Raw genomic sequence first — 5,070 nt, 5'->3', positions numbered from 1 at the left:
TGTCTCCAAAATGTGCGTACGCATGGGTCAGAGTTTGTGTGGAATACCACACATTCTCCCATCAAGTTTTGTTTTTTATAAATCAGAAACTTTGCGTGGGAAGTGGCGTTTTTCAGCTACATTTTGTGCGTACGCCGCATTTATAAATGAGACCCCAGATCTGTACTTCACATAACCCCAAGAGGAGAGGGAATTTCTTTAGGAGAAGAAGATGGTCATTTGATTGTTCTTATTTAGCCTCAATATTTTTCAACAGATCACTATAAATATACAGAGTGAATAGCTACAAGATGGAGAGCATTAGGAATGTTTCTACCTCCCAGATTACCCAGCTTCAGCGTTTGTAATTGAAAGTCATAGATCTTTATTCACTGCCTGGATTCTCTAGGCTGGAAAACCAGACCCAAATCCGAAAGGATTAAGGGTCTGGTATTGAGTAATGAAAGTCTCCCATTTCATGGGGTGGCACCAAGGGTGCATTTGAAAATCTCACTGCATGCAATTAGATAACACTACAACCAATCACAACAACACACGGAGTGATGTGTCCAGAGGCCCAAACGCTTAGCTACCAGCGGAGCTAACTGGTAGATTAAACTGTCGTCATCTGTTCAGCTGGCCTCTGGCCCCGCCTATGTCAGATACACCGATGTGATTGGTGCAGCTCGCCTACAAGGGCATAGATAATGAGCAGCATTACTCAATGCCAGAGTCACTCGCTGAGCAAATTCAAAATGTGCTTTTGTGAGAACTCTGGATTTCCAGGGTATTTGTTTCTCTACAATCATCTTGGAATCATTTGAACACATCTTAACTCAATATTGTTTGTCAAACTATTGTTTATTTCCATGATTTTAGTCTGCGTCCATTTGTAACAGCTTTCATCTGTGTCTCATTTATTCATTTTAGATAGATCAATGGCAAGTTGTGTGTTCAGAGCTTTTGACATACATAATTTGAATGAATTAAATGTATAAATACATGTATATTATAGTACATGATATGAAATTATAACATCTTATTTGCATTTTTTTTTTTTTTATGTCAGCGGATTGTTGCAGCAAATGCTTCCACATTTGGGCTGTATGAAGCAGCTTTCTGTGCCACGGCACACCTCTTACCTGATGTTGACTCTATGAGGGCCACCTGCCCCCCCCCCCCCCCCTTCAGAGGGTTTTGTGAATGTTTTCAAAAGCATGACTCTAAAACCCAAATGAACTGTGCAACTCCTCCGTTTAAAAAAAGGGTCTCGCCGTTCGCCCACGTCGCCCCTGAACTAAGAGGTCCTCCCCGTCTGCCTGGCCGGTCTTCCAACAAAAGTGTCCCCCAGAAGACACCTCAGAGCAATGTACAAAGTGAAGTATCCCCGTCAAACTCGCGCTCCAAAAAGAGCAGCTCCCCTGAGGAAAGCCGTATCCTACCACAGCGCCACAACGCTGCCTTACGCGTGTGCTGCATCTTGTTTCATAGAAACGGTGTTTTTGCCCTGAGGATGGATCTGCATCGTGTCAACTTTGCCCATGTATCAGGGGGGCCACAGGCCTGGTACTAGATGGATACTTTTTATACAAAGGTTTTTTTGTAAATTTTAAATTTGAGATTGTAAATGTGTTGCTGTTTTAACCTTTTCTTCTTGCTCTCCTGCCCCCCCCCCCCCTTTAAATTTGAGTGTTCGCGTAAAATTTGAATCCATTCAATCGACACAATCTATTTTCATACTTTAAGTATGTTTAGTGTATCCAAAAGACGTATTTTAAAGAAAATGGATCACAGCGATCTATGATGACTTCAGCTCACCAAAATTATGACACAAGCAATCTTCCAGTTCAGATTTGTATTTGTTTTAACTTGTTGGATGCTATAACATGCCGGTCTTTCCTTCATTGGAGTCAATACCTCAGACCAACTGTTTGGAATCTTTCCTCTTAGATCAAATGCGCTACTAGGCCACTGTTAGGTTTTTTTTTTGTTTGTTTTTTTGTTTAATCGGGTGCAATCAAAGTACCTGGTAGTGGTGATACTGTAGCATGCAAAATAAGGAAAGATTGCGCGAGCAATGGTCTGAGGTAATTATGAAGGTACTGATTTTTTAAGACTATATTATTTGTTTTGTGTCTTTACCAGTGGCTAATTATGTACTGTCATGATCACAATTGCTACTCAGCTAATTGTTGTATCTTATGCATAGTGTGTGAGGAGGTGTTAAAGGGTCCGTTCACCCAAAGCAGGAACAAAAAAAAACATATTCTCTCAATTTCAATTTCCCTAGTGGTATCTACCGATGTGTACACGTGTGGTTTTAGTGAATTGACCCTTTTGCCCAATTCTTTGCTGGAGGGCTGATCCATTCCAAGCATTCCCATTGATGATGTGGCCAATGGGTATTTGTACTGTATTGGGTGCTGATGTAAAAGCCAAGATCAATACCTGTGCCTCACTGGAAGGTTGTTAGGAGTTTGCTTTGCCCTTGACTTTTGTTTGGGTAATATCCATTTCATTTTAAGCATCCGTTATCAGGCATTAACACCATTTCAGTATGCCTTCCTGTTGGTTTTCATATATGGTAGGGCTGGGCAATATAGAGAAAATCCAATATCACGATATTCTTGACCAAATACCTCGATGTCGTTAATGTGACGATATTGTATAGTTGACTATTGGTGCTTTAACATAATGTTATTTACACAATGAGATTTTTGATAACTATTCTTCAGAAATTATTTAATGACTTAGTGGGTAGAGGTAAATAATAGAACAGCTAGAACAGTCTGGTAAAATGATAGTGTTTTACTGATGATATCTAGTCTCATATCGTGAAATCGATACATCGATATATTGCCCTGCCCTAAAATATGGTATCGTTGTGTGTGGTTTGCTTCCATAACTTTAATCTGCACATAAAACACCATATGATACGAATGCAGGAAGGTCCTATTTCATGGTGCACAGTATACAGTCAATTTAAAGTTCCAACTTGTGTTAACATGTCAGCTCAGTTTTCCTTCCTTGTCCATAAAGTGTCATGGTTGCCTTAGCACAAATGAGTCAGAGGTGCTTTTCACAGGTTTTCATATTTAGGACTCAAACGGGTGAGGATCACTAGAATATGTCAATGTAAGTATGGCTGTGGCCCAGCTTCAACCATGTATCATGCACTTTTCAGTTCCACACCACTGTCAGTTATATTACAGGGCAGTTTTAGGGTTTTGTACAGTACGTCAATATGCAATAGAAGTTTTGTACAGTACATTATTATGCAAAGTTATTGTTTATTTCTGGAGTCTGGCATGCTCAGATCTACTGTGTATGTTGTGAAGTGTCCAGAGGTAATAGATGTTAATGGGCATGTGGTTTGTTTTTGACGATACTTGGGTCTGGCTTCATATTTACTGCAACTGGTATTCAGGACTAACTGTGTAAGCTACATGTGTTGAAAGTGACTGGATATACAGTGTCTGTGTGTTGTAATAAAGTTCTCATTTTCCAGTCGGTGTCTATGTTGTTCACAGAACCCTATTTGGTCCAGTGCGGAACTGTTATCCTGGCCATGATTAATGACTCCCAACATGTTTCTGTTTTCTAGAGGCACTGATCATCAGCTTTGCTAATAGAACTGTGTTTATTTTCCCTTCCGCTATCGTGTAGCTTAACCCTCATATTGTCCTTGGGTCAAATTTGACCCAGTTAATTTTTTTATTTTTTTGCTACAAAAAATGGCCATTAAAATATCAAAAAAACATCAAAAAGAGCACCCACAACATTGAGTAACAAAAATGTCGTAAAAAGCGATAATAATGTTGAATAAAAGTGGCCAGGTGTTTTATTTTTCATAGTTGAAGGGAAGACAACACAAGGGTTAAATAAAGAGGTTATATTTGGGCTCACAAGGGTGCACTGGTGGTATGTTCCAGTAGATGGTGGTGATGTAAAGGGATTACACAGTCTTGTCTCTAGTCTCCAATATCTTTATACAGCCTGAGTGTTGAACAGATGTCTACAATTAAATTCCACAGATCTGGATCAGTAACACTGTACATAGCACATAACATTTTGGCTTTTTTTTAAATACAAAATGTGGTTGAAAATGACTGAATATTTAGGTGGGGACAACAGTTTGAATCAATATAGCTTGTAATTTATTTTGAATGTTCTCAGAAGATGGAAAGTTAACTGCTACAGTTATTTGACTGAACAAACTCCATCTGCTGAAGTGATAAGGTCAAAAGCTCCAGAACATGCATTATATTTCATTTACCCTTCATAAAGAAGACCTACAGCCAAATATTAAAAGGTCGCTGGCATAAATTAACTATCATTGGGTCACTAGACTATTTAAATATAGCCACTCAAATAGAAAAAAGACTACACATTATATTTGATTTATGCTGAATACCCAGTGTCAATTACAATGTTGGCAACAAATGTTTTCCACCTTCCTAGTGCATAAGGATGTCTGTGATCATTTCAAGCTTTACTCTCTCAAAAGAGAAATGTTATGTCATTGGATATCATACTGTAGGTTAGAAATGAGGCCATGGTTAATAAGACTGTACCTCGGCCTTTCCATCCCTACAGTAAGGTGACTCACATAAAAGATAGATGAAAAACATCCCATGTCATTGTTGTGATGTCACGTCCCTGTAACATATAATGTATTTTAGGAACATATTTCTTGTTCTTACCCAGCGTCTGTTTCTGAGACATTACAGACATCAGATCCATGATAGCAGCGTCTTGACTTGAATATTTCATTGACTGTCAGCCTAGCATCTGTTGACCTGCCTAACATGCAACATTCCCCTCTTACTGCAGACAGTCTGTCACTGTACATCAGCAAGTGAAGCGTGTCATTATCCACCGCCTTTCCCTCTACTCCCCCCTCCCCGTGTTTCCTACAAATAAGCATCATCGCAGCAAACTATAGGGACACCCCATCCCTTACATCGTCAACAGTGAAACCTTGTACCCTTTGCCCCATATTCACAACAGTATTGTGGATTCAATGGGAACATTGTTGAATGTGACAGACTCCTGTTCCGAATACAGGTTAGTGGGTCCAGCTTCCCCCCC

At 39.5% G+C, this 5,070-nt stretch overlaps 1 protein-coding gene across 1 annotated transcript in view; it reads left to right on the top strand.

The window, feature by feature from the left end:
* LOC116700369 (protein phosphatase 1D) overlaps positions 1 to 3,486 on the top strand; it is a 10,299-nt gene extending 6,813 nt beyond the window's left edge. The window contains exon 7 of the mRNA XM_032533490.1: positions 1,049 to 3,486. The gene's annotated coding sequence lies outside the window, so the exon portion shown is untranslated. The remainder of the gene's footprint in view (positions 1 to 1,048) is intronic.
* The last annotated feature ends 1,584 nt before the right edge of the window (positions 3,487 to 5,070 follow it).

This window comes from Etheostoma spectabile, chromosome 13 (genome assembly GCF_008692095.1).
Source record: "Etheostoma spectabile isolate EspeVRDwgs_2016 chromosome 13, UIUC_Espe_1.0, whole genome shotgun sequence".
NCBI classification, from domain to species: Eukaryota; Metazoa; Chordata; class Actinopteri; order Perciformes; family Percidae; genus Etheostoma; species Etheostoma spectabile.
Note: the sequence above shows the minus strand (reverse complement) of the source record. Positions and strands in the feature narration are given on the sequence as shown.